The sequence below is a fragment of the Perognathus longimembris genome, chromosome 6 (genome assembly GCF_023159225.1).
Source record: "Perognathus longimembris pacificus isolate PPM17 chromosome 6, ASM2315922v1, whole genome shotgun sequence".
NCBI classification, from domain to species: Eukaryota; Metazoa; Chordata; class Mammalia; order Rodentia; family Heteromyidae; genus Perognathus; species Perognathus longimembris.
This window is the reverse complement of record NC_063166.1, coordinates 16,753,213-16,773,306: the sequence shown is the minus strand read 5'-3', so window position 1 is coordinate 16,773,306 and position 20,094 is coordinate 16,753,213. Positions and strand designations below refer to the sequence as shown.

The 20,094-nt window shown below is 38.6% G+C and overlaps 2 pseudogenes; both read left to right on the top strand.

Moving 5' to 3' along the window:
- The first annotated feature begins 1,767 nt into the window (after positions 1–1,767).
- On the top strand, positions 1,768–8,333 carry LOC125353609 (annotated as a pseudogene).
- A 6,220-nt stretch (positions 8,334–14,553) lies between these two features.
- Positions 14,554–19,690, top strand: LOC125353608 (annotated as a pseudogene).
- Positions 19,691–20,094: the final 404 nt, after the last annotated feature.

Sequence of the window (20,094 nt, the reverse complement as noted above, 5' to 3'; positions counted from 1 at the left end):
AAGTTTGTTCTGTTGCTTGTGAAACATAATAGCTTCAAAGTGTCTTAGACATGGGAAGTTTCATTCCCATATTTCAATATTGGAGACCTGCCGCATTGAGCTGACACCAAGATTTTGGACTACCACAGTGACACAGAAATTTCATTCTCTATTCTGATACCCTTAAAAGAAATAACTATAATTGTAGTTTTCAAGGGCGTAGTCTTTTGCTACCGCAGTACCTTATTCAAAAGCTGGAAAACACCTTGATACGTTTATTACTACTTTATTTCCTCTTTGTGGTAGCAATTTCATTTCTAAAACTTGGTCCAAATATACACTTAATATTTTAGAATTAAAATGAAAAATTGTGCATTTCATGACTCATTATTTTAAAAACACGATTTAATTGGTATCAGATGTAACTTTTTTTACTTGAAAATAGCCAGAAATATCCATCCTTAGAATATGATTGTATGCAGTTTATGTTTTTTTTTCTCAAATTTTTATTATTAAACTGATGTACAGAGAGGTTACAGTATCATACGTTAGGCATTGGATACATTTCTTGTACTGTTTGTTGCCTTGTCCCTCATGCCCCCCTCCCTTCCCCCCTTTCCCTCCCCCCCCCCAGGTGTTCAGATCACTTACACCAAACAGTTTTGCAAGTATTGCTTTTGTAGTTATTTCTCTTTTTTTACCCTGTGTCTCTCAAATTTGGTATTCCCTTTGAATTTCCTACTTCCAATACCAGTAAACACGGTTTCCAATATACTCAGATAAGATTACAGAGATAGTATAGGTACAACCATAGGAAGGTGATACAAGAACATCATCAATAATAGAAACTACACATACACATAGGACGTTGAAAGTAGTTACAACTGTGATATATCAATTGTTTCCATAACATGGAGTTCATTTCACTTAGCATCATCTTATGTGTTCCTAAGGGTATAGCTATTGGGCCTTGTGATGCTCTGCTATGGTTTGCCTAAACCTGTACTAATTATTCCCAATAAGGGAGGCCATAGAGTCCATGTTTCTTTGGGTCTGGCTCACTTCACTTAGTATGCAGTTTATGAAGGAATAAATTCAATGCCTTCTCTTCTTACATGACATATGACATGATTTTAATCAATAAAAATCACAATCACTAATGGGCCTGGGAAGTCAAGGAAACATGCTTGTTTTATTTCATAAGCATGAAGAATCTCTGGAAAAAAAATAAGAGTAACTATGTATGTGAAAGAAATGGGACATAGCAGCAGAAATTCCAGTTGACTCCTTTCTATGTTTTACATCATTGTTAAAAATATGCACTAATTCTTATGAAAATGAATAAATAAGTCATATTGGGGAAAATTTTAGAGTATTTCTAGACATCATTCATTAGTGCTCTGACCTGCTCCATTATGCTATCAGTGTCTTTATCTTCAAAGAGCTATAAATTAATCTGACACTACATTAAAGAGGGGTTGCAGTTAATTTTAAAATGGAACCATTCAATACAGGTATATATTCTAGGATCCTGAGTCTGGGAAGGACTCAGAAGACCACCTAGTCATGCAGAGATCTGGAAAAAAAGCTTGAATCCAATGAGTAGTCAGAGGATGTTAAGAACCCAGGTAACAGCCACTAGAGCCACACCTCCACCTTCCAATACTTCAGAAGGAATCATACCAAGATCCTTCCCTACGTTCTTATTTCATTAATTTTTTATGACATGACCTGTGTCCCTATTTATTGAGTTTGAAGTTCTGTTTGAATGCATGTATGCATTGGGTCATGATCAATGTAAGGTAAGTGGCATCTTTATCAATTTAAACTTTGAACATTTCCTTACATTCAGTCCATGCTGAGACATGTGCACGAACCTGGAAGATACATGTTAAATGAAATATGTTTCATATAGAAAGGCAAACACCTGTGATATATTCACAATTGGAATCTAAATCACAACTGTTGCATCAGAACTATAGAGTCTTCTGAATTGCTATTTAGACTACTCAACGGGAATATTTGGAAACAGAGAAAACTGAATGACTTCTCAATCAATTCTCAATGGAGAACTCTAGAGCAAAACAGATGTCGTGGAGGTTGCTAACTTAGTCTTCAATTCGCCAGTAAAATGCTGGAATCAGGTGTGGCTCATGTAGTAAAGCACCAGTCGACTTTCCCATGCAAGTGCATGAGTTCCAGAGTTCAAGACTTAGTACTACCACACACAAATGAGTAAATCAAATAGATCCAAGATAAAAATTTAACAAAGGCTACTGGTAGAGTGCTTGCCTTGCATACATGAAGCCCTGGGTTCCATTCCTCAGCACCACATAAACAGAAAAAGCCAGAAGTGGTGCTGTGGCTCAAGTGGTAGAGTGCTATCCTTGAGCAACAGAAAAACAGGGACAGTCTTTAGGCCCTGAGTTAAAACCCCAGGACTGGAAAAAAATTAGCAAGTAAAATTACAAACAGAGCAAACGGTATATATGGTACAAAACAGATGAAATTTTACATAACATTAAATTGGCAATTATTTCCAATATTTGATTTTTTGAAGTCAGCAAAAGAATAAATAGGTAATGATAGTTCATCAAAGTTGTCTGTTCTTTTTTATGGAAGCAACTAACACCTATTACTTTTCTGCCCTATATCAGAGATGTGAATACAGGCACATATCCAATCACACATGAACACAAACAGATACATGTAAACTTAGAGGGAACTTGAAATATTTAAATTGCCTCCTCAGTAGTACTATAAAGACCATAATTAAATGTTTGTGTTCATATGGAATTCTATACTTATCAGAAAGAATGACATTGCCTCGTTTGTAAGGAAATGGAAAGATTTAGAAAAAAAAATCATACTAAGTGAAGTGAGCCAGACCCATTGGTAATATTACCCATTGGTAATAATTGGTATATGCCCAAGATAGTCCTAGCAGATGATCACAATAGCTCAATGATTATGTGCATATGATCACATAAGATGATCGTAAGGGAAAAGAACTCCAAGATATGGAAAGAAGTGCTTTATCATTTTTGTTGTTATTTTTAACATGCTATGTGAAATTATTTCTTTTTTTCTTTTATCTTCCCTATGCTTTAGCCCCTGCTGTCACTGATTTCAATTTTGGTACCCTGGGTATTGTATATATGTTTGTCTGAATGAAGTAAGAGAAGGGGAACATGAAAATATTGGGACAAAAGGTAAAAGGTGAAACAGAACTATAGCAATACGTAAAAGACATTACGTTGTAAACTAACTGTAGAATGGGAGGGGGTAGTTGGATAGGAGAGAAATGAAGAAAAATGGGGATGAGGTAAAAAGTTACTCGCTAGCTTCCATATGTAACTGGAATCCCTATGTAAATCAACCTGGCAATAAAACTTTTTAAAAATGTTTGTGCTCATTTTTTTACAAGCACTGAAAACAAATTTTAGAAATTTGTGGGGTTTATTGTGGAAATATTAATGCCTACATTTTCTGTGTTTGCACAAGAGCTCTGCAAATAGTTCATGGTATAGTTCTGCCACGCTCACACACTCACCAACACAGTAGTTGAGTTTGGAAGGACCTCCAATATCACAGTGGAGAACTCAAAAAACAGTAAAATAAAATTTAAATATGTGAGGGAGCTCTATTTTCTCAGTCACCTCAGGCAGTGTAAGTATGACTGCAGCCTTAAGTGAGACATGGGCTGCAACAGCAGAGAAACCTGTACCACATGATTCAAATGAGTGTAAGACAACCCCACAGGCTCTGCTGTTAGTTCCTCAAGCAAGAGTAGGAGCTCTCTGCTCCTCTCTTCTATTCACTCCCTCAATACAACTGTTTTGTGGGTTAAAGAAAGCAGGGTCACCTGAATGTGAGGTCTCTTCATCCTCTCACTGCCCTGCATTCCTGCACTTTAGAAAATACTGGAGTCCGGGAAGGGAAAACAGAAAACAGAAAAATGTTACTTAAGGTAAATCTACATATCTGCCTGTGGGGGAACTTAAAATCACCTGCCTCCATCTCCTTGGACCTTCTTTATTGCCTACTGGACCAGTGAGAAAAAGACCATATGTGAAATGGTATTAGGGATCCAGAACTGACATGTGATTGTGATAAGAAAACATACACAAATCCCTCGCAGCTCTCATGGGCAATGTCCACAGACGTTGAGCATCTAAAAAGACAATCATGCCAGGTGCTGGTGGCTTACAACTGTAATCCTAGCTACTAAGTAGGCTGAAATCTGTAGGTCATGGTTCAAAGCCAACCCCAGACAAGAAAGTCTGTGGGATTCTTATCTGTAATTCACCACCAGAAAACCAAAAGTGGAGCTGTGCATCAAAGTGGTAGAGTGCTAGCCTCAAGCAAAAGAGCTCAGAGACAGCACTCAGATCCTGAGTTCAAGGCCCAAAACCAAACAAAACAAATTTTCAAAAGGCAATCCTTGCTTGGAAGTGAACAGTAAGAAAAATACCTATAACAAAGACCAGAAAATAGATGTAAACATTTCAATAAGAGACGTGAAATGGTGCAAGCAGGTGGCCAGAATTGATAGAAGGACACACACCATCCCGGCCTTCCATAAGTCCCCAATGACTATGTCCTAGACTGTAGAAGCAAGAGTAGCTCCACATTCTAGCATTTGCTGATCTTTCCTATCAATGAAGCTGTTCTTAGAAAAAAATTCATAAAGTGACCTGTGTGGATTCTCCAAGGTTTCTTTAGTACTGCTTCCTGGCTTTGGTGATCAATGGAGGACATCAAATAAGAATATAGTCAACATTGAGAAAGTTGGACACTTTAGGGACCTGCTCATCAATACCTTGACCCCTCACTATTATGCATTCACTATAATTAGACTCAGCAAGTTTCTAGCCTCCGCAATTACACAGTTGCAGGAAGACAGCAGAGTTGTGCCTCAGGGATGGAGAGGATCAGAAGGATCCCTTTCCCCCTAGTGAAGATAAAACTCGTAGCAGGGACATCTTCAAAACCACAGAGTTGATTATAAGCACTGGAATCATGAAGGATAAATATAACCTTATTCTCTCTGCTTAAACACAATATCAACCCTGAGGCAGCTGCATTGACTATGGTAGGTAAGTGATCTGGTACTGTAGACTGGGGCTGACTTTGGCTTTAGAAGGGAAGCTGTGGAGGCAAAGATGATCACAGACAGTGGGAGAGAGAGAAGGGTCTTAGATATTTCAACATTTGTAGAAAAGGAAGGTATTAGAATCCAGGGAGGGAGCCATCAATTTCTATCTTCGATCCAGCAACCTGTATTTTCCTGTCTAGAAGCCATTGAGGTAGGAGGAGATAAGAAGCTCATAAAATGTTATTAAACAAGCAAAACAAAGTCTCACCTAAATGGTTTAAGAGTAGATACAGGTGGATGACTTTTCCAGGCCATGTGTGACATCCATCAGGAGAACAAAGATATTCTTCCTTTATTCCAAAGTGTATTATTGATATGTCAGAGAGCCAAGATGTACATTTTTTAAAGTACAATAATAAGCCCAGCAAGACAGAAGTATGCTGAGTAAGAATTAACTGTGATTTACAAGTTTTTTTTAAAGACAGTCCATGTCATTCACTGTCTCTGCAGAAACCTGTATGTTCACCTCATCTCAATATGTGAGAAGACACTGAAACTCTGAAATCCAAGTGCATTGACTTCTCCAGTCCATTCCGTTGTAATATTTGTATTGAAACAGAAATCAACCCAAGTTTCTTCATGCATTGTTTACCTGATACATTGCTGAGCTGAGTTTAAGGTCAAGTTTTTGAATCATATGCCTCAGTTCATAATTTATTTATAAAGTTTTTCATGCACTTAGTAGTAGGAGTTTATATTAGGAAACTGATATAACCAGACTCAAAAGTGACATTTCCAAGGCATTTGCACTGTGCAGGGCAGGATGATGCCTATGGCAGATAAACATCCACACAAATTAACATAGGGAAGATGGTCCAATGGGTTCAGGAATAGTAGGGTACAAAATTCTGAGTTGATTTTTGACCCATCGACTGCACTTAGCTATGAAGGGTACTTGTCACAAAATTCAGCATGGAGATATTATGCATATTCTTTTAACAAGGTAATAACATGATACTTGAGTGGCAGGATGTTGAAAGTATTGCACAAATAAATATGATAAACAAGAAAATTGTGGGGGACTGAATGCAGGTTGACATGTCTTCACATGCTATTTATGATTTATAAGAAGAAAAGCTATGTTATGATCTTCCTGCTCACTCTAATACAGAATGAGCAGAAAGTAAAAAGTTATCATTTTGTAAAGTGGTTTTAAAAATCACAACAGGAGAATTTAGGGTGATTTTGTGTACTCTGTATGGATTTGTTGCTCACTTGAAAGATGAATGTATACAGGACCAATGGATACAGATGATCTGGGGAAGGAGAAGTATTATCACCATAATTATGATAGACATTTGGTAAGAGAAGTGAAAGGGAAGGAGGCATTTAAGCTAGTAGTACTAAGGAGTACAGATTGGAAATTGACTCCATTGTCTTTATTGATTTTTAACCTATTATTTAAGGAGAAAAAGATCATAGAATATTTGGACATGAGAAGTACAAAGAAGGAAAAATAGTGGATGCATGAACATGGAGTTTGTGTCTAAATTCTAGTCATTATGATTTCCAGGTCATAGGAATCAAGAAAGGCAGAAAGCTCAGGGCCCTGATAGCTCATGCCTGTAATTCTAGCTACACGGTAGGCTGATATCTGAGGATCACTGTTCAAAGCCACCCTAAGAAGGAAAGTTCAGGGCTGGGGATATGGCCTAGTGGCAAGAGTACTTGCCTCGTATACAGGAAGCCCTAGGTTCGATTCCTCAGTACCACGTATATACAAAATGGCCATAAGTGGTGCTGTGGCTCAAGTGGCAGGGTGCTAACCTTGAGCAAAAAGAAGCCAGGAACAGTGCTCTGGCCCTGAGTTCAAGGCCCAGGATTGGCAAAAAAAAAAAAAAAAAAGAAGGAAAGTTCATGAGACACTCATCTCCAAATCATCACAAAACATAAAAGGGTAGAAGTGGAATTGAGACTGTGTTTCAAATGGTAGATTATCAGGCTTGAGCTAGAAATGCTCAAAGACAGCACCCTGATCCTGAGTTCTAGGCCCAGGACTAACAAAGAAAAAGATAGCACCTGGTGGGGGGAGAGAAGAGAGAGGGAGAAAGGGAGAGAGAGGGGGAGAGTGAGAGGAAGTAAAGAAAGGAAGGAGAGAGGAAGGGTGGGGGATGGGAGGGGAAAAGGTAAGGAAAGAACGAAGAAAGAGAACAAAGGATGGAAATTAGGAAAAAAAGAAGATTAGTCGTCTTTCAGAAATAATCTTGTGCAATTCCCAAACCACTCAATTTACTGTGTTAACAGGGAAAGGAAATACACCTGAAAAATGTCATTTTTACTTGTTTGTGCTTCTCAAATAGCTTTTCCTGGTCCTGTTCAAGAAATTCAATGATTTGGAGTACTCTCATCCAAAAAATAATCTTCTGTATGCTTACTGGACCTGGAGTTTTAGGAAACATCCTTGTGCTTGTGAGACATGTTTATACCGTCATTATGGGTTCTGAGAAACAGAAACCCTTCTACCTTACTCATATTCACCTGGCTTTTTCAAATACAATGATTATTTGTAGCATGGGGCCAGAAGTAGAATAGCCACAGAGCTTTGTTTCATAAACTTCCTAGGTGATGTTGGTTGCAAAACTGTGATTTTTATGGAAAAATTAGCTCGAGGCCTTTCCATCTGTACCACGACTCTCCTTACCACGGTCCAGGCCATCACCATCAGTCCCAGAACCGCCCTGTGGAGAAAGCTCAGACCACAGACTGCATGGCAAGTTCTTCCCTATCTCCTCCTCTTTTGGGTCTTGAACTCTCTGATTACCTCCTATTTGCTCCACTGTATGACAGCACTCGATAGCATGAACAGCCTCAGAACTGAAGTACAGGAAGGGTATTGTCATATGCATCAATCTAGGCCTTCTCCCTCGTGGCTCTGCAAGATGTGATCTCTCAGAGTCTCATGGGTTGGAGCAGTGGATACATGGCTTTCCATCTGTATAAACATCACAAACGAGTTCTCTACCTTTATAGCTCCAAATTTGAAAATAATTCCAGCCCAGAAATCAGACCTACACACATTCTCATGGCTTGTTTTCTTTTTTCCCTTTGGGCAGATTTCATTTCCAGCATCTACCTAGGTTCTATCCTGAGACATGACTGCACAGTACTAAATATGAAGGTACTTCTAGTCCTTGGGTATGCTGGTCTCAGCCCCTTCATCCTGATTAGCAGGAACGCACCTGTTTCTAAGTACTAGAATGTTCACTTAAGAGGGAAAACATTGCTTTCTACATCAATTTCTCCATGAGCCGAAGATGTAATGCATTAAGAATTGCTTTGTCCTAAAATTCTATTATATCAGATCAGAAAGTTAAAGGATTTATTTTCATAGACTTCTTTTTATTTTTAAAAATTCTAGTTCTAGAAATATCTGGATTGATTCTGAGGTTTCAAGATCCTAGCAAGTTTACTTGACTCCAATTCCCATCCTCTAGCTCCTTGCCTGAATGCAAGAAATTATGTCTGGTCCCTCAAATAATTAGCTTATTTTCCCCAAAACTCCAACTTTTGATCATCCAGTTTCTTGTAATAACATTCCATCAAATAAACTTTAGTAATCATAATGTTAGGGAAGTTATTTTGTACCTTCTAAGTATCTACCAGAGGCTCTGTAAGGAACAGTGACTATAAAATAAAATTGAAGAAGAAAGATGACAAAAAATATCCTTTATCTGAATTGGCTTACAAAACAATAGAGAGCTAATCAGTAGGGAAAAAAAGCAAGCAAGAAAGAAAGAAAGAAGGACACTAACACTGCAGTAGAAGGGATTTAACTGACAAGAGTTTGAGGAGAAAAGGTCCTTTGTGCAAAGCTAGGAATGTATTACTGCTATACATTCTAAATCCAAGTTAGTCACAGATATAGGTGGATTCATTACCTTGGTATTTATGTCTAACTTGTTATAATCATATCTATGACAGTGGAGAAAACGAAAGAAAAAAACAAAGAATGTGCTCTGTCACCTTCTAAGGAAGAACTGAGTACATTTACATAGTTCCAAATTATGTTTTTTCATACTGGTAAAGAGAAATTAACATGCCTTGAATATGTCATCTTTGTTTCTTTGTCCTCCTCTAAGTGTCTCGTTTAGAACTGTACATAAAGACAGAAGATGTTTGGTTTCAAAAGCATTAAAGAAATTAATCATGGTGAGAAACAATGTATGCCCATTAGAAACACATTCAAGATCATAATGTGTGGTCAGGAAATACCTAGGAATACACGGGGAGAAACAATTCTTTTACCAAGGCCTCTGTCTTGGGTTTGAAAACAACGCTCAAGAAGATGCTCCAATGTGTAGCTGGGCATCTCTGACACTTCAATCTCTGTTGTAGATTTCACAGGCCAAGTAACTGCACCATTGGAAAACACAGCTTCCACTTCAAGTAACTCATAACACAGCATGCACAGGAACACTCAATGTCTTTGCTCAAGTCACAATCCTGAGGATTCTCCTCTGATGGATGCAAATGTGCTTTGGATTCCCAGCACATGAGGACCACCCCCCTGAAGGCAGCAGTGTGTTCTGCTGGCTGAAACCAAGGTGGACATTTCTCTGACTTTCAAAGGAGACCAGAGCTTTCTCTGGAAGTTCAGGAAACTCCCACTGTCTCCAGCATCCCCAGGAAGAATTCCAGCGCATCAATGCTGGGGCAGGCAAGAGTCCACTACATTTCAGGTTCATCTCGAAGAAACACAAAATCTTTTCAGCTGTGTTTTATTACAGCCTTCTGCTGGCTCCTGATTTCACCTAACAACTGAGTTCAAAGCAGAAACAGGTCCTCTTTGAGCAATGCACTGCTCTGTATTGTCAGAGACTAGGAGTTGTAGAAAGCAGTTGATGAATGGAAGCTAGGATTCTATTTGTTCCATAAGTCATCTCCTGAGCTTATGATTTTGAAACTGTCAAGAAGAAGCAACAGCAGCAGGCCCAGCACTGGTCTCTGGAATTTAAATGTCTCTATAGGAAATTTTGTGTCGAGGCAATATGTGTGAGAGTAAGAGATTAAATAAAATTAGCTGATCTTTCAACCTAGCACTGTTTATGTTCCTGGTTGGCTCTTGTTTATTGGTTTGTTTATCTCTCGATTAAAAAAAACTAAAAGCAGATCTGGGAAATGATGTCCCATGCCTATACATTCGAGCACTTCACAATGCCAAGATTTTAAGATTTCAGATTGAAATCAGCCCTCAGCTGAAAAAAGGAAAAGAAAAGAAAAAAAATGTCTGTAAGACATTTTCAAATTCACTAGCAAAAAAGCTAAATTGGAAGCCTGACTTAAGTAGTAAAGTACAGCTATGGGGGGAAAAAAAGTCACTGAGAAATAGCTTACACTCTTCAGTTCAAGCCTGATACAAACAATCCATCAATCAAGAAATTAACTTTAAATATAATTAACTTTAACTCTAGGTAAATACAACTAAATGATGTTTTCACCCGTAATAGACTACAAAATAATCCTATCATATTTCTGATGTAATAAAGATCTGAAAATGTTTCATATATGTTCATGTATATAAACACATATTTATAAAACATACTGCTTTATAGAAAAATAAAATTCTAAAGTAGGAAAACAAATTATGACACCGGGGATTTTGGAATGCTCATACATCATTGTGGGAAAAGAAAACAGAAATTTGTCAACAAAGTTGTCAGTTACTTTTCTTGGTACCTATTTGAAGGAAAGACAGAGAGCAAGAGAGAGAGAAGAAAACATAATGCACTGCAAATTAATAAACAAATGACGCCGGGTGCTGAAGGCTCATGCCTGTAATCCTAGGTACTCAAGATGCTAAGATCAAAGGATGGCAGTTTGAAGCTAACCTGGGCAGGAAACTTCCCATGACAGTCTTATCCCCCATTAACCCCTCAAAATCTGAAAATGATTCTCAAACCAGTAGAGATCTAGCATTGAGCAAAAAGAGCTCAGGGCCAATGCCCAGGCCCTCAGGTCATGCCTAATCACTGACATACATACATACATACATACATACATACATACATACATACATACATACGTACATACATAAACACACAATTTGTATTGGTCAAATATACCACATTTTTTAGTCTAATATCATAAAAATTTATTTATTAAAATCCATAATTCATTATCTAATATAGAAACATTTGTTCTTACTTTCATTTTTATTATAGTGGTTATACACAGAGGGGTTACATTTACATGCATCAGATAATAAGTAAATTTCCTTTTGTGCAATGTTATCTGTTTCCTCATTCTCTCCCCTTCCCCTCCCTCTCATCTCTACCCACAAGTTACATAGTTCACTTTCATCTACATCCAGTGAACTCCACTGCTGCTCGTTTTCACCCTTATTTTGCATGTCCTTAAAATCATACATTTATTTACTTTCAGCACTTTCCTTGTCCAATATCCACATATTGAAGCACCTTGAGCTCTCCATTACCTTAAGCACCAGATATCTTCCTCACAATATGCTGTTCTTTCTCGAGTACCTTATTTCAGAGAGGATGCATACTTGCAATCCCAATAGTGTCTTAATTAACTGGATGCATATAAAATGTGTTGGAAACCTCTGAGAGATATGGGGATTGCTACTTTGTACAATATTGAATAAAAATCTGGGGGAGGGGCTGGGGATATGGCCTAGTGGCAAGAGAGCTAGCCTCCTATACATGAGGCCCAGGGTTTGATTCCCCAGCACCACATATACAGAAAACGGCCAGAAGTGGCGCTGTGGCTCAAGTGGCAGAGTGCTAGCCTTGAGCAAAAGGAAGCCAGGGACAGTGCTCAGGCCCTGAGTCCAAGTCCCAGGACTGGCCAAAAAAAAAAAAAAAAAAAAAAAAATCTGGAGGAGATGTCCTTCAGGAATCGTAGGAGGAATGAGTTTAGCTTTAATGAATCATAAAGGACTTGAGACTATTGGAAAATCATTGTTGTGTGGCCATTCTTTTTTCCTGTTGCCTGGTGACCCCGGTGGGAAGCACTTTTGTAGACAGAGGGTATGGCCATGTTGAGAAGGCACTACCTGGAATAATTGCCTCAGACAGCAAAGAGCACGGTCAACATTCCTGTGCTCACTGTAGTCCAAGGATGCACTTGACAGAGGCTCCCGCATTGGGCCCAATGGAGTCAACCCTGGGAATAACTGGTCTGGACCCCTAATTCACAGCTAATGAAAGAGTCTGGGAAAAGAGGCCATGTGTCTGTTCACACATTGTCTACTGGCAGTGCTGAGTCTGTACCCAGTGTTCCCGCTGTTCTTCTGTACTGCAGGATGAACCTTCACAGAGAGGATTCCTTGTCCCCAAAGCTCTTATTCTGGGTGGTGACTTAGAAGATCCAAGAATTTGTCCCCAAATATTTGTCTATACTGAGATGGTTTTCTAAAGGAAAGATTGACTTGCTTCCTACGGATTGCCAAAGAATCCAGCACTTAGAATGTACAGAAAGTCTTCTCCCTGGAGTGGGGAAAGGAAGAGCCTAGATTTGTTTCAACTCTATTTTGCTGTATCATAGGAATGCATAAAAAGTACAAATAAATGAACATAAGTGGTACTTAATTCCAATGAATTTTAATTTAAAAAATAACCGGAAACAGAAAATACTTTGAATCACAAAGAGCAAGGTGTCTGGAGGTGGTGAAGAGATAGGTAGGTATCCCAGGATGAGGAAAGGAGCTGAACAAAGTTGGGAACACTGGAAGAATGCTGAGGCATCCTTGAGAATTCATGCTTTAATTTATTAGGTTAATCTCCTCAAGATCATTGTATGATTCAAACTTTGTTTCTTTTAAAGAGAAGAAAAGAACAACACAACCGGGCACCTGGTAAATCCCACCTGTAATCCTAGCTGCTTAGGAGGCTGACATCTGAGGACCCTGGTTCCAGGCCTTCCCTGGCAGATAAAGTCCTCAGGAAACGCTTATTAACAAATTCACCATGACAACCACTACAAAACCGGAAATGGACCTGTGGCTCAAAGAAATAGAGAGCAAAAGAAGTCAAGGACAACCGTCAGCCCTTTGGTTCAAGTCCTACATCCATGAAAAAAGGAAGGAAAAAAAAATAAGGAAGGAAGGGAGGGTGAGATGATGAGGGGAGGAAGGAAGGAAGGAAAGAAGGAAGGGAGGGAGGGAGGGAGGGAGGGAGGGAGGGAGGAAGGAAGGAAGGGATGGAAGGAAGGAAGGAAGGAAGGAAGGAAGGAAGGAAGGAAGGAAGGAAGGAAGGAAGGAAGGAAGGAAGGAAGGAAAGAAGGAAGGAAGGAAGGAAGGGAAGCAAGGAAGAAAGGAAGGAGAAAGGAAATCACACACATATGTCTTCAAATAGAGAAAAGGATCAAGTGCATTGCAAAATTGATTACTGATTCAAAAGTAATTGTTCATTATCATATCCCTGACAATGAACTTGTCCCTGGCTACTGGAACAAATGATGCTATTTTTACCTTGAATTCACATTTATGGCTTTATGTCCTCATTTATTTGCAATTGTTTGTAACAGGGGCTACAAATGTAGATTACATATTTAGTAGACTAAATAATACATGGGGGAAATCATTGCTATTTTAGAAGTGTGATTTAACATGATACAATGGGTTGATTTTTTTTTGGAAATGGGGAAGAAATAAGCATGCCTAATTTGTTGAGTCCCATTTATTGTTGAATAAATAATGAATCAAGGGACTGGGAATATGGCCTAATGGCAAGAGTGCTTGCTTCGCATACATGAGGCCCTGGGTTCGATTCCTCAGCACCACATATACAGAAAATGGCCAGAAGTGGCGCTGTGGCTCAAGTGGCAGAGTGCTAGCCTTGAGCAAAAAAGAAGCCAGGGACAGTGCTCAGGTCCTGAGTTCACGGCCCAGGACTGGCCAAAAAAAAAAAAAAAAAAAAAAAGAATCAAAGTCCCCATATGGCAAAGATCTTGAAGTGCCCAGGCACATACATAGAACTAGGTGATTCTTATCCTCCCCAGAAAAATGGTTGAGACCTGCTCAGAAAATGGAGTCTCAAGTACTAACCATTCTTTATTAATTTCATAGACTTACAGAAGGACTGGATAAATTTCAGTGGCCTACACTCTGTTTCAATAGTTGGTTCCCACACACTGGAAACTTATTACAGTGTTGTACAAAGGGGTTTGCATGGAAATCAGGTAATGAGAACATTTCTTTTTTTCCTTCACTTTCCCCTCCCATACCTGCTCTCAAGTTATACTTTCTCACTTTTGTATCTAGAATAATTGAATGATAATTAAGCATGATACAATTTCTGAGGCAATAGCTGTAGTAATTGTAGAGGGAGAATAAAAGTTGTACTTCAGGGACTGAAACTCTACAAAGTTTCCTCCTCCCTGTCAGGGACACACGTGTGGAAAGTGAAGTGACAAGGCAACTGTCTGGGCTCTCCAGAGACGCTGAAGGTACTAGTATGACTTGTGAAGCCTCCTTGGCCAAAAGGACTAAGCCGGAGTTTGTCTTCACCACAGATAACATGGTGAGTAGGCCTGACAATTCTTTGTTTTACTGCAAAATATGTGATACAAAAATGTCCCTTTGAAACTTGAATATTTACATATGTTTGAATCAGGGAGTTAATGACAAAGCCTGAGTAACTCACACTAATTTTATACTAGTATTGAGTAGCAACAGGCAACCATCTTATTTTTATTTTTATTTTACAAAAGTGCCAAGTTATTGCATGCTAGAACTAGACAGAGCTTTGTCCACATGGCTTATTTTAAAACCTGTGGTTAAAACTCATTTTCTATTGAGTTTCCCAAGGAAATGCAGGCAAGCAATCACTCTTCCCTCTTCTGATATTCTTCACTTCCAGCCAAAACAAAAACAAACAAACAACAACAAAACCTAACAAATTCTCTTAATATGTGTCTAAGAAGCTCATTCCAAATATGATTCAGAGCTTTGGAGTTTGTGGAAAGGAAGAATAAAAAAGCTGGGAAAAAGGAGACTCCTTAGCAAACATATAAGCATTAATCAAACAATAGAGGATTAGATATGTACATTTGAATATTAAGATATATTGATTGCTATCGGTTTTAATGGATTAATATCCTTGGCTAACAGTTATTGTAATCTCTAAATTCTTGAACAAAATTCAGAATTTATTAGCGAATGTTGCTGAGTTTGTCTTTAAATGTTGTAGCATATTTCATTATGTGCTAGATCTTTAGTTTAGATTAGTGCTTCCTAACCTTCACTGGGATTGGCCAAATTGTCTCAATTGTCAGGGAAAGGTTTGGAAGGGAATAACTACAATCAGAAAGCAGAAGTAAAAAACTGACTTTCTGCAGACAATACATACATACCATCAAGACACACCATCAGGCAAACATACCATCAGGACAAATATATTTAAAGCAATCCTATAATATTTAGCAGGAAGGAAACAGGAAAAGCTGACAGAAAGGCATTCCAACACATGCAAAATGCTCCATAGATAAATGCAAATATTTTAATTTATCTTATTTTGTAAATGAACTATCAGTTTACATAATTTCTAGGTAAGAAATGAAGCTAGACCTCTTTGATGTGAAAGATTAGATCCAATCCAGGCTTGAAGAGGGAAAGGGAACTTGGTCTGATGGGGAATTTGCAACCTCATTAGCACAAAAAATACAGATAAAGCAGCCTGAAATATCAGTTGAGATCTTTCTTCCTTCTGAGGTCATGCAGCTACTGTAAAATGCCATCGTGACACTCTATTTGAATACTATTATTTCAATTGAATAATTCCCCAACTGACGTGACTACATACCATCAATGTTGGGCATTGCTAACACAATATCTAGGTAATACCCTAACTTGATCTACTTTGATAAATATCAAAAATCCAGAAATGATTCAGGCTTCTCTCACCAGCCCCAATGGGCACAAAAATGGGAATTTAAGCCTCTCCTAATGACCGTTAGACAGCAATCCATAGTTCCTCTAGGACACTCTTCCTACCAGGAGCCAGTGGGGTTATCTGACATTTGGTGACTCTATTGGAGTTTTCAGATGTAAGTACTGTATCATGAGTGATATGGTGATACAGTTTGACATAATAGTGAGGACCAAAAATCCACTGAGTGGGCTGGGAATATGGCCTAGTGGCAAAAAGTGTTTGCCTCATGTTCATGAAGCCCTGAGTTCGATTCCTCAGCACCACATATATAGAAAAGGCCAGAAGTGGCGCTGTGGCTCAAATGGCAGAGTGCTAGCCTTGAGCAAAAAGAAGGCAGGGACAGTGCTCAGGCCCTGAGTCCAAGCCCCAGGATAGGAAAAAAAAAAAATCCATTGAACATTTGTCAGCAGTAAAATCATCCAATCATTTGCAGTATTAAAACACAAAAATGTAAAGGTACAGGCGTCAAAGACAAAATTTGGAAACAAAATATAACTCCAGAATGGTTGTACTCTTCAAAATATAAGAGAAGAATATTTAACAAAACAAAAGAATCTGTGGAATTTATCAAAAGACATTGAAAACGTTGAAGCAACAAGATTTCAGAACTGTAGGTGGGGTAGGGAGAAGGTAGGTGAGATATGAGTCAAGGTCTCTGGAAATGTGTAATGGGAATGTGATAGAATGAAATTTTTAAAAACAAAGAAAGGGCTGGGAATGTGGCTTAGTGGAGAGTGCTTGCCTAGCATTCATGAAGGCCTGGGCCTGATTCCTCATTACCACATAAACAGAAAAAGTTGGAGGTGGTACTGTGCCTTAAGAGGTAGAGTGCTAGCCTTAAGCAAAAGAAGCTCAGGGACAGTGCCTAACACCTGAGTTCAAGCCACAGGACTGGCAGGAAAAAAAAAACAAAAACAAACAAAAAGTGGAGAGATCCTTCTAAAAGGACTTTAAGGTTTAATTCTATAACTCTGAGTTCGCATGTTAAGTGTGTAGGATTTATGGAAGTAAATAGGTTTTGCTATTATGACTTCAAAATAATCTAAGTAGAAAGTTTAGATTTGTGAACACATTTGTCAAGAAGGCATTTCAGAATATACTGAGAGATTTGTACCAAGTATCATGCAGAGTCCATTGGTTAAAAAATAAAGCAGTGTGTAGAACATATTTGTTCTTTACGCCACAAAAATATATTATCTCTGATTTTTTTGTTCAGAATGCCTATTGTCATTACCAATGGTTTCTTAAATATGGTGTTTGCTGGATGCAAGATTCTCTGCCTATAAGGTAAGACATGTCTTTGAGGTTTGTGAAGGGAACAATCTTCCTTTGTTCATCTGGAGTTGGCATTGTAGGGAACATCTTTATCTTTTTTACTTACATGCACATGTTTAAAGGTACCAAGAAGAAATATATACACCTTCTCTTCATCCACTTGGCTTTTACAAACAGTATAATGCTTCTTTTAAAAGTGACACCAAAAACACTAGCATACTTTGGTGTGGAGAACTTCTTAGAGGATGTAGGATGTATGATTTTTATTTACCTAGAGAGAGTGACTCGAGGAATTTCCATCTGCACCACCTGTCTCCTCACCCTGGTCCAGGCCATCACCATCAGTCCCAGAGACTCTGTGTGGAAAAAGCTGAAGCTTCAATCTGCAAAGCACATGCTTTCCTCCTTGCTGTTCTTTTGGATACTCAATTCCTTGATAAGCATTAACTTACTATTCCACATAAAAAATATCAGCAGTATAAACACATCACAAATTACTCAAACTGATAGCTACTGCTGTTTTCTACCAGACAACTTGCTAATGCGATGGATTTTTCTTGCACTCATGGTCGTGAGAGACACTGTGTTTCAGGGGATCATGGCTGTGGCCAGTGGCTACATGGTATTTCTTCTCCACCAGCACCACCAGCGTGTTCTCTACCTAAAGGGATCCAAGTTTCTCTACAAAAAGTCTCCTGAGGTGAAAGCTGCTCACAGTGTTCTCCTTCTCATGGTTTGTTTTCTTTTCTTTTATTGGACAGAATGTGTTCTTTCTCTACCTTTCAATTCCTTTTTAAAGAATAATTCCATGAAGGCAAATATTGAAGTCTATCTCAGGGTAGGTTATGCAATTCTGAGTCCCTTTGTACTGATTCCCAAAGATAGAAATCTGGCTCAGTGTTGACATTGAAAATATTAATGGAAGTTCCATTTCATTGTTTATGTTGATTTATATCAATTTTAGTGTTTTGTTTTGTTCTGTTTGGTTTGGGGGACTGAAGTAGAACCTGACCCATGCTAGACTAACCTTCTTACCATTGATCAATGAGCCAGCACTTTGTTCTTTGTAATTTGACACAGAGTCTTGCAATCTTGTCCAGTCTGGCCTCACATGGTGATACTCCAGTCTCCACATCCTATACATCTGGGATTTAGTGTGGTGTGCCAGCAAGCCCAGAACTAATGTTTTAAAAAAAAAAAAAACATAACCTAAACATCCATAAAACAAACATTTTGCTAGTGTTTTAACAAATGCACACCTGTAAAAGGGAATTTTCTCATGTTTGTGAGATAGAAAAGTCAAACTATACTGATATACAAATTCCTTCATAATTAATTTAAAAGCTATGGATCAATAGTATTTGTAAAAAAAATCATAATAGCTTAATTTTCCATTATTACATTATGAAACTCTTCTTTTGAAACAAATTATGCTAGTGGAGTCAGAATTAAGAGAACATAGGTAAGGATTCAAACAGCCCTGGCTTTGGCAGACTTGTTTGTGAGGAGGTGGGCAGGTTTCCTCTGAGACCCCCCAGGGCATCTCTCAACACATCCTGGGGCCCCACCCTGGTCCCTCTTTACAGAGCCTGGGGGTCTGAGTGATTGTGCCAATGTAAGGAATCAATCGTTTCAAGACACCATGCTAATTACCTGAATAAAAGAAACCTGTATCATGTTTAACTCCAAATGTAAACACGCCTGCCTCTCCATTTATGAAAAGGTTTGGCTTCACAACTCAGGTGAATGTTTACCTAATGAAAAAATCTCCAAAAGGCCTGTCTCATTCTCCCTGGGCTGTAATGACTTGTGAAATAAAGAAAGCCAGCATCCTTTTCCAGAGGCTGTCATTTTGAAGAAGTATCTGCACCACGAAAAGAAACTGCCTTGAAGGTTGTAACTAAAGGTGATTTTGAAAGAGATCAAATCTGTGATGTAGCAGTCTCTCTACCACTGGATGAAAATATGATTGTGACTGATTCTGAGGTCTGTTGTATTGGTACAGAGCCATTGAAACTGAAGAAAGCTTTGGAGGAAAATGGCATTATTACTCACAAGGCAGACATATTTGCCTTTGGCCTAACACTTTGTGAAATGATGACCTTATCTATTCTACACATTAATCCCTCAGATAATGATGAAAAAGAAGATAAAACTTTTGATGAAAGTGACTTTGATGATGAAGCATACCATGCTGGGAACCAGACCACCTATTAATAGTGAAGAACTGGATGAATCTTACCAGAACTTAATTTAACTCTTCTCTATGTTCACCAGGGAAGATCCTGAATGTCATCCTTCTGCTGCTCAGAATGCTGAGGCTTTGGACCTAGATGAGCTGTGGGTTCACACTCACCTCAGCCTGAAGTATGGCTCCTGTATATAACCGTTCTCCTCACTCACATTTGTTTCATTGCAATACTCTGTAGTCATTGAACTCTGGACATGGCCCATTGGAGGGCCACCTTCTTAGCATAAGCACCTAGTACACTGAGTTTGAAGTGAATTATTTAGATATTTTTCATACAGACTTCACAGTAGAGATTCATCACTTCTAAACCGGGTGTAACATTAATTGGAATTGAGCAACTGTTATGCTTATTAAGAATCTTTCTCAGATATGCTCTATTTCACTGGGTGGTTCTGTAAAATTAGCACTTATGTGGTACAAAGTATGTGTTCATGTATTTCAGAACTTCCCACCTTTAGCTGGCCTTCCTTGGCTGGTGTGCTAGTTAAGTGGTCCCTGTGACCCAAGGTGGGTATGACTCAGAGCAGCTCTGTAGGTAT